The sequence below is a fragment of the Sapajus apella genome, unplaced genomic scaffold, assembly GCF_009761245.1.
Source record: "Sapajus apella isolate SASKATOON/1434 unplaced genomic scaffold, GSC_monkey_1.0 scaffold36, whole genome shotgun sequence".
NCBI lineage: Eukaryota > Metazoa > Chordata > Mammalia > Primates > Cebidae > Sapajus > Sapajus apella.
Window position 1 is genome coordinate 16,670,320 of NW_022436976.1, and position 10,307 is coordinate 16,680,626.

The window sequence follows — 10,307 nt, forward strand, 5'->3', positions numbered from 1 at the left end:
GTTTTATTACATGATTATATTGCAGGGCTACCAAAGCCAGCAGGATGGAGGTGTGGCAGAGTAGAAAATGTTTAATGACATAGCTCAGTGTGTGTCATGGCATCCATATTTCTTCTCAATAGGGGATCCACTAATGTCATAAACAGAAAATTAAAAATCAGCTCTTTTGTAGGAAAAGTAATGTTCCCTCCCGTTGTTGTAGTTTGTGTAGAAGACAGAGGCAACTGGAGGAGAAATTCACATATACAAAATAGTGCTGGAAGGCACAGCAGGATTGGTATTTAGAGAAAAGCAAATACCAAGGTTGGTATTTGAAATATTTACCAAAGAGCTTTCCTCAGATTTTCTTGTACCCTTTGCGCTTCCCCCTTTGGAGGAACAATACAGCACACAAGCATTTTAAAAAATAGAATTCTATAGGATTACCAAAATCCAATCCTCAGCTTTTCAGAAGCCTAAACTCTCAAGAATTCAGATATCACACGCCACAAGGGATAACTTTGAAAGAAAGGATGAGAAAACAGACTACCCACCTTATCTGTCTCCCCAGACTAGATGGAGTTTTTCTAGGAGAAAACGAGAGAAGGATGAGAGACAATGTAAACAGCTTAGTATGTGGCTTTTCTTTAAGAAGTTGGTTTGTGCTGCCCCTGCTGCACCACATGAAGAGATCTTGAGGAAGGAGATGGGAAAATATTCAGGATACACTTGGTGTGACCACACATTAAGAATGCTTAGAGAGCTAAAGTAAAACTAAGATGGTGCCCTCTGACGTATTATAGTGTGAAAGGTACCCAGAGCCTGATGGATTTCAAATTCATAAAACACATCCTTCATGTATGGAGAGCATGGCAGCCATGGACTAAGAATTAGTGCCCTAAATTTGGAATAAGCAGCATCTGGGTGAATCTATGATCTTAGGTCAGATGGGAACACGTATGTGTCAATGGGTGCTAGAATAGACAAATAATGTAGACTTATTGTGTTATCTCACTCCTAACATGGCAAGAGCATAATGTTACATAAACCCACTCTTCCTCTGTAATTTGTACAGCCCATTTCTGAAGGAATGTTTATTTAAAATAAGGCCACTAAAATATAACGCTTCAGTTTTTACACGCTCTAATTTGTGGCTTTTCCAATACATACAGCATACCATTGATAAGGACCTAGTGCTCAACCTGAACTTTGAAGAAAGATAACATACTTTCCAGATTTAGAAATGGTAGCTAAATACAACACATCAACATTCACTGTAAGTGAGTATAAAAAAGGGCATCCCCTGATTCAGGACATAGACTGTGTAGGCAAAGGAATGGGGAACAGAAGAGGATCAGAAAAGAGACTTAGACTTAAAGACATAGTCTCATTTCTGTCATTCTCTAAAAAGGATAAATTTCAAATATTTATTGCAATGTAAATATAATTTAGAGTAAGTAGTATATAATTGCAGAAAGTAACATAAGTTGATCCCTGTTTTCGCATCATGAGTTTGTCTTCAGCATCTTTTCTTCATATGTCCCGAGATTAAGAACACCTCCAGGCTGTGTTACAGAAATCGGTATTTGACCAGAGTATCTCCTATCTGAATGTTATGTCAGGAGGGACCTGGATGGACAAAATAACTTAGCAATATACCTTACCAAATGCATTTTATCAAGGCTTTTTTATTTTCTGGGTTTACTGACTACTCTATGTCCATGCTGGAGTCCTTTGACTTGTTTGACATAGATGTTATAATACTTCAATTTTCCAATTATATATGGGTGGATATAATTTCCCCTAAATTTTTATCAAGCGCATTTTTTAAAACAAGCAGTGTTACTAGATGATCAAAAAATGGCATTCATATTCCGTCTCCGTGTCAACCCTACTCGAGCCTCACTGTAAAAAATATATTCTGATACTTAACCTAGATTCTCATGTGGAAGCCTAATGTTTCCTCAAAAGTATTCAGTGTGTAGAGGAGAGTGGGAGAAAAAAAATCAATGTTTACTTAATGCACTTACCCATTTAGAGTATCAAATGTGTAACTGTGGAAGAGAAATAAAATTTCAAAGTAAAAACAGAACAGACTGAACTATCCTACATGTTTAAATGCCTCAGATATAAGGATCTGAGAATACACAGACTAATGTCCTACACAGTACTTGATACACATATTTCAAACAAAAAATGTGCTAACATAGGTCTGGGCGTACTTGTTGGGGTTAGCTGAAGTATGCATTGCCAGCTAAAACAAGATTGTATCTTGAATCCTAAGATCAAATTTTGAGATAAGCAATTTGAACTAGTTTCATTTTAAATGTTTAAGTTACTGTCAGAAAAATCTTTTAAAACACTTTGAAACCCACTAAATAAAACAAAATAGCATCTTAATATTTGTGGTGTTGTCCCTAGTACAAGTAAGCAATTCCAGAAAGGGCTAGAAACCTGTAGGAGATGTGTTTTTCTATATAACTTTGGTGTCAGAGTTTGTTGACAGTGTCTATATTCTAGGGCAAGCATGTGGGTCTCTTATGTAATGAATAGGATCAGAGCTCCAGACGTCCAAGGAAGGGAAAGGGAGTTTGTCACCAAAACTTTGTGCTTTGTCTGTGTCTAGAAATCTTTTTGGTCCTGGGTTTCCTACAGAATCACCTCTTTATATTTTCTCTTCCCTTTTCTTTTCATTGTCATGACTTTTGTCTTCTGATCAGGGTTTCTGATCTGCTCTGATGATAGCAAGTAATAGTTTTTCCCCTTTTATATTGCTACCTTGTCCCTAAGACCTCAAGTCCATATTACTTGAGATCAGGCAGCTGTCTGCCCATTGTTATTTCACTGAAGTAGCTAGGTCTTTGAGTATTTAGTGTGAGGTTCGAGATGATGTGGAAGGATAGGGAAAAAAAGAAATCAATATTGTCAATTAACTGTGTGTGATGATAGAGGGAAATTGAGGAAGGACACACTATTATTTAAGGGTATTCAGTAAGGAATAGATAACCAACAGAGCAGCAGTTGTAACACCAGCCCAGGCCAATGCTAAGAGCTACAACCTAAATGCCAGGAATCTGGAGTTGATTGGTCTACCTTTTAGGAATGTGACCTTAATGTGATCTTGGGCAGGTCACATCAGCTCCCTGGGTCTCAGTTTCCTCATCAGAAAAATTAGGAGTTTGGACCAGATGAATTTCGAAGTTGCTGTCCGATCTTTATGGAATAGGATGCTTTTACTTTTGCTTTGAATTCTGTTAGGCAAAGTTTCTGTTTCAAAAATAATATAGGTCACCTTTAGTTATATATATTTTTTTCTTTTTGTACCAGCTGAGCTGGCCTTCTTTACATCAGAAATCCTGCAAGAGAGAATCCTAGGGAGTGCTGAAAGGAATTTTAATCCATTTCACCCAGTGCAGTTACACAAACAGAAAATCTTGTGATGCCCAATAAATACTTGATAGGCTATCAATTAGCTCTCCTAGAAAATGTTCACAGATCATTTAAAAGAAACTATTTTGCTGAAAAAAATCAAGGTTTTAGGTATGACTTCCAAATAGTGATTTGTATTTAATGTTCTCCCATTGCTAACAGCCCCTTTAGTGAACGCTAAGTATGTATCATTTCCACCTGATTAAATGTCCCCAATTTCTCTAGTCATTCCTCATATGACACGGTTTCTAGATCCCTCAGGCCTATGCCAAAATTTCTGTGAAAATGCTCTATTATTGCAACTGATTTCTCATTAATTGGTGGGACTGTGGTTCAGTACTTTTGCTAAAATTCAGAAAAGTCCACAGTCAACCGAAAGTCTAGGAGATTTATTTACATTGCAAATCCAGGATATACTGTCATCAGTTACAGTGCAGGAGATCATAATCTGCTAAAGAAACTGTGACAAGGTTTTTGGGAGTATAAAGCATACAACTTTGGAACTTGTTAAACAAAAAAGTGGCCTCAGTATAGTTGAACATATGATTCATTAATACTCTGGGAGAAATGGCATCCTTTGCAATTAAAATAAAGGTAATGGGGAAAATTAAGGTTTTGATCATTTATACTTTAAAATACTGTCACATATGCAATACTGATGAGGCACTTGCCTTAAATCTGTAAGGCATAAATAAATACAAACACGAGAGTATTTACACAACCATTCTTGACAGAAAGGGAAGAAAGCTTATAATTTCTGAAACATTGAAGAGCTCAATTAATATTTCCAACCACAATGCAAATTCTAAAATGATTAACGATGAAAAATCTTTACATCCTACTTCGTAGAGCCTTTAAATCTGTAGGATCATCCCCGACAAGAAGCGAAATCTCTTTGAGATCAAGCTTATTTTATAGTCATGTTTTTTTCAATTTCTGAAGTATGCCTGACTTCAGACGCTAATTTTTTTTTTAAATCTGATATTACAGAGGTAGAGGCTTTTACTTTAGGCATTTCTTGAACTTTATCACTGTTTAAAATTCATGAGTTATTTCTGACCTCCTGTTACCTATAGAATATACCACTTATTCTATCCTTAAGGCACTACACACTTTTAGTCCATTCTATTTCTTCCCCTTACACTTCCCAAGGTGACCAAGGATCTCATCTCATTACAGCCTCAGTTCATAGTCCCAAATTTCCTCATATAAATCATTTAAATCAAGTGGCAATGAGTAACCCATTAAATGAAGGTTGTGGGCGCAATTCCTCTACAACTTTGAACTTTTGAAACTAAAAAATCATGTTTTCTGCTCCAAATACTCCCAACAAGCAATCATGATGGGGCAGGCATAGGAGAACAGTTATAGGCATTCCTGCTCAAAACAAAAACCAAAACACCAATATGAAAATTAAAGTAAAACAGAATAAGAAGTCTTAAAGTAATTTTGAAATGCGGCTGGATAATCCAGCCAGGCTTCCTTGATTAAGTTTCTAGGCCTGGGAACAATCCTCCGTGGCTCTTGATTCTGTCTCCTGGGCACTGGGTTATACCTTTGGGTTCTTGGTCCTGTCCTCTGTGCCATCCTTGTTTACCCACAGTGGAGCTGAGTATTTTTTCTCAACCTTCCCATAAAATTCTGGGAGTTCAAGAGTCTCTTTTAATTTCACACTCTTTCCATTACTTGTCCTCCAAGTGGAAAATGTTCCTGTTGACATAATATTCTCAAGAATTTTGTGGACCTTGTGTGTTTTTATAGGGCATTTATTCTATTAGACAAAGGCAACATCCTTTATCTTTATTCTATTGGATAAAGGCAACAGAGTTTTGAAATAATGGCTTTTCCATCCTGACCTTCTGTTGAGGTGGTTTCGGAATAATACTCTCAAGCTTCCTGGAGGCCTTCTGGTTTGATTGAGATGTTCTGTAGGACATGCCCTTAATGTGTTGTGAATGAATACTCTGACCTTTTGATCTTTAGAAGCTCTAGCAAAAGGCTATAGGGTCAGTCTTTTCTCTAGAATATGTTTACAGACAGTCGATTTCTTAGTTTAATAGCTCTTCCCTCAATCTCTCGTCTTTCCTCTCTCATTTTAGTATGAGCTGCAATAAAAAATCAGGCAGAATCTTCAATTCCTTGCTTGTAGATCTTCTTGGCTCAGTATTTAGATTCATCACATGTAAATTCAACTTTCTACATAACTGTAGGACACAGTTTCTACCACTACAGAACAAAGATCCAGCCTCCTTGTGCCAGAGTTCAATAATATATTCTCCTCCTCCTGAACCCTCAGTAGCATTTTCAGCATCCATATTTCTACTAACAGTCTGTTCAAGGCAATTGAGGCTTTCTCTGACATGCTTCTCAACATTGTTCTCCAACGTCCAGCTTCTTCTCACTGCTTAGTTTCAAAACCCTTCCAAATTTTCAGGTATTTGTTACAGTAGCACCTGGCTTCTGGGTACCAAAATCTGTATTAGTTTTCTATTGCAATGTAACAAACTGCCATAATTTAACAGCTTAAGACAACAACCATTTGTTAACTCACAGTATATAGGTCATAAGTTGGTACAACTGGGTTCTTTGCTCAAAGTAGCTAATAGCTGACATCAAGATGTCTTCTGGGGCTGCAATTCTCATTTGAGGTTTGGAGTCCTTTTCCAGGGTCGCTGTATGTTGGTAAAAGTCAGTTTCTAGTGATAGTGTGATAGTAAGTCTGAGATCCTTCTCTCCTTGGAGAGGAGGAGCTATCACCTGGGGGGGCCTCAGCTCCTCATGGTCACCTCTTTCTATTGGCAGTTTATAAGACGATGCTTGCTTTCTCACTGGCCAGCCAGAATGCATCTTTATTACAACTTCTTCTGCTACCAGTTGGTTCATGTGATCATGTCAAGCCCATCTGAATGATCGCCTTTTCTTAAAGTCAGCTGTGACACAACCTAATCACAGAAGTAAAATCTATTAACTTCATGGTCCCTAGGATTATACAGGGCATGTACTTCACAGGGATGGAAAATCTTGGGAAACATCTTAGAATTCTACCTACCATTATAATATGTTAAATTGCCTTGAATGATGTCATTTAGCTCAATGGCTGCCTCTAAAGGCCTATATAAATCAGGTTTAATTCTTTTTTTTTTTTTCTCATTCATATATAACAAAGAGGCAATAATAGTTGCAAAGTTCCCAGAATTTTTGTATTCTGAGCTTTACTATTTTAAGTAATGTTTGTTAAATCCCAGCAAAATCTATATTGAGATAAAACTTAATACACTAAGTATAACAGAAACCTAAGTTTTATATAAATAATTCATGAAGAAAAAGTCTTTTAAATACAAATAATTCAGTTTCACCCAAAGATAAAATATCTTTTATTGCAAAAATTGGGCTTATAGAAATATTTATGAAAAGAGAAAAAAATGTATTTTACCTTATGCGCATTGCATACTAATAAATGTAACTATTGGGTAGAAAAGGGGGAAAATAGTTTCGTATATATATGTGCAATTGAGGAACACTTGGACAATCTTGGCTGCCAAAAAGTGTTTAGGCATATATTTTAAAAATAATAATAAAAAACATGAACAAAGAAATTCCTGGGTCCCATTCTGAAAGATTCTAATTCAATTGCAGTACCTAGTCATAATCTTAGAAATGGCACTAGCCAAGGTCCTTCGGAAGCTCACAATCTAAAGTAAGAAAATAAATACTTAAAAAATCAGCTTGCACCAAGAATTTAATGTTAACATTAAAAACGGAGAGTTTTCTGCATCTATTGAGCTAATCATGTGGTTTTTGTCATTGGTTCTGTTTATGTGATGGATTACATTTATTGATTTGCATATGTTGAACCAGCCTTGCATCCCAGGGGTGAAGATGACTGGATCATGGTGAGTAAGCTTTTTGATGTGTTGTTTGATTTCATTTGCCTGTATTTTATTGAGGATTTTCACATTGATGTTCATCAGGGATATTGGCCTGAAAATTTTCTTTTTTGTTGTCTCTGCCAGGTTTTAGTATCAGGATAATGCTGGCCTCATAAGACCAGTTAGGGAGAAGCCCCTCTTTGTTTGTTGTTTGCAATAATTTCAGAAAGAATGGTACCATCTCATCTTTGTACCTCTGATAGAATTCAGCTGAGAATCTGTCTGGTCCTGGGCTTTTTCTGGTTGGTAGGCTACTAATTACTGCTTCAAGTTCAGAACTTGTTATTGGTCTATTAAGGGATTCGACTTCTATCTGGTTTAGTCTTGAGAGGGTGTATGTGTCTAGGAATGTAACCATTGCTCCTAGATTTTCTAGTTTATTTGAGTAGAGGTGTTTATAGTATTCTCTGATGGTAGTTTGTATTTTTATGGGATCAGTGGTGACATCCCCTTTATCACTTTTTATTGTGTCTATTTGATTCTTCTCTTTAGTCTGGCTAGTGGTGTACCTATTTTGTTAACTTTTTCAAAAGAACAGCTCCTGGATTCATTAAATTTTTGAAGGGTTTTTTAAGTCTCTATCTTTCAGTTCTGCTCTGATCTTAGGTATTTCTTGTCTTCTGCTAGCTTTTGGATTTGTTTGCTCTTGCTTTTCTAGTTCTTTTAATTGTGATATTAGGAGGTTGATTTTAGATATTTCCCTTGTTCTCCTGTGAGAATTTAAGTACTATAAATTTCCCTCTAAACATTGCTTTAGAGAATCCCAAAGATTACCAGAATCCCAAAGATTCTGGTACATTGTGTCTTTGTTCTCATTGGTTTCAAAGAACTTATTTCTGCCTTAATTTCATTATTTACCCAGTGGTCATTCGGGACCAGGTTATTCAGTTTCCATGTAGTTGTGTGGTTTTCAGTGAGTTTCTTAATCCTGAGTTCTAATTTGATTGCCCTGTGGTCTGAGAGACTGTTATAATTTCCATTCTTTTGCATTTGCTGAGGAGTGTTTTACTTCCAATTAGGTGGTCAATTTTAGAATAAGTGTGATGTGGTGCTGAGAAGAATGTATATTCTGTTGATTTGGGATGGGGAGTTTTGTAGATGTCTATTTTCAATAATGAGATCATCTGCATCTCGTCCTGGCACTTCTGCCACATGTCACTCAGCATGTCTCAGAGCTTGGCCTTCTGCAGGTCCATCTCGTCCAGGTGGTCTTGAGCATCTTGTTTCTGAGCCTCGAGCTCCTTCAAACTGCTTGGTTCCTGGTCTACGTCATTTTGTAATTCCTGTACCTTGCTGGTTTTATCTCATTGCCTCTTTCTTTTATCTAATGTCTTGTTCCAGTGAATATTTCTCCCCTTGTAATTGGGCAATCTCTTAACTGATGTCATCAAGCTCCTTCACACCAGTAAACTCCCCGGAGCTCAGAGAGCCCAAACTGCCTGGGCTGGGTGTGCCTTTCTTCGAGGGTGGGACCATGTCTGGCAAGAGGACTTGAGGGGGATCGATGACTTTACTAACCTTCTGCTGAATGAAATACACAGCTAATGCGAATTGGTCTTTGCTTAACTTCCCCGTTTGCCTCATGTCGGCCAGAGCCCATGTGTGTGCTAGAAGGTTCTGGGTGAGGCCCGAGTGCATGAAGGTCTCCTTCACCTGCGACTCACGTAACCGTCTAAGTCCAGGGCAGTCTTTAGGAATATTTCCTCACATCGCATCTTGTCTGCCACTGGCATCACCTAGTTCATTGTTGGCTCTGTTCATTTGAGGCTGTGCTTGGGGGACAGGCTCCCTGTGCTGTTGAGGCTGCTGATGCTGCCATGGGACAGCGTGGAACAGAGGCTGTCTTTTGGAAGGGGGCTGGTTGGCGGGATGGGGACGGCACCAGGGAACAGTCTTCCTTCTCTTGGAGGGTGGGATGAAGGACAGAGGCAGGGTGGAGGGCACGGGCTTCTTCTTGAGGGCTTGGTACACCAAGTGCATGGCAACAGCGAACTCTTCTCTGTCCAAGTGCCCATCCTTGTCAATGTCACTGAGGTCCCAGACTCAGCCTATGACATCAAGAGGCAGCTTTGCGTTCATGAGGACCAGCTTGACCTTGTTTCCAGAGAGCAAACCATTGATGGGTAAAACACTTTCAAAAATCCCATCAAATTTGGTCTTTTCCTCCACCCTCACAGCCTAGTGGACCTCTGCAGAGTGTGGCGTGACCATCAGAGGGCTGCTAGTGTCATGGAATTCAGGAGGCGGCATACTCAATGTCCATATATAACTATATGGTAAATAGCTTTTCTTGTTGCGTTGATCTGTTTACCATTATATAATGCCCTTCTTTGTCTTTGTTGATCTTTATTAGTTTAATGTCCATTTTATCAGAGACTAGGATTGCAACCACTGATTTTTTTCTGTGTGTGCTTTCCATTTGCTTGGTAAATATTCCTCCATTCCTTTTTTGCCAATGTGTTTCTTTGCATGAGAGATGGGTCTGCTGCATGCAGCACACAGATAGCTCTTGCCCCTTTATCGAATTTTCAAGTCTTTGTCTTTTAATTGGAGCATTTAGCCCACTTACATTTAAGGTTAATATTGCTATGTGTGAATATGATCCTGTTATTATGATGCTAGCTGGTTATTTTGCCATTGATGCAGTGTCAATGGTCTTTACAATTTGATAAAATTTACCCCTTCATGCTAAAAACTCTCAATAAACTAGGTATTGATAGAATGTATCCCAAAATAATAGCTATTCATGACAAACCCACAGCCAATATCATACTGCATAAGAAAAAGCTGGAAGCATTCCTTTTGAATACTGGCACAAGACAAAGATGCCATCTCTCACCATGCCTCATCTACATGGTATTGGAAGTTGTGGCCAAGCAATCAGGCAAGAGCAAGAAATAAAGGTATTCAAATAGGAAGAGAAGAAGCCAAATTGTCTCTGTTTACAAATGACATGATGGTATATTTAGA

The 10,307-nt window shown here is 38.0% G+C and overlaps 1 pseudogene; it reads right to left on the reverse strand.

Annotated features, from left to right (window-relative positions):
- Positions 1–2,005: 2,005 nt before the first annotated feature.
- Positions 2,006–9,954, reverse strand: LOC116564146 (annotated as a pseudogene).
- Positions 9,955–10,307: the final 353 nt, after the last annotated feature.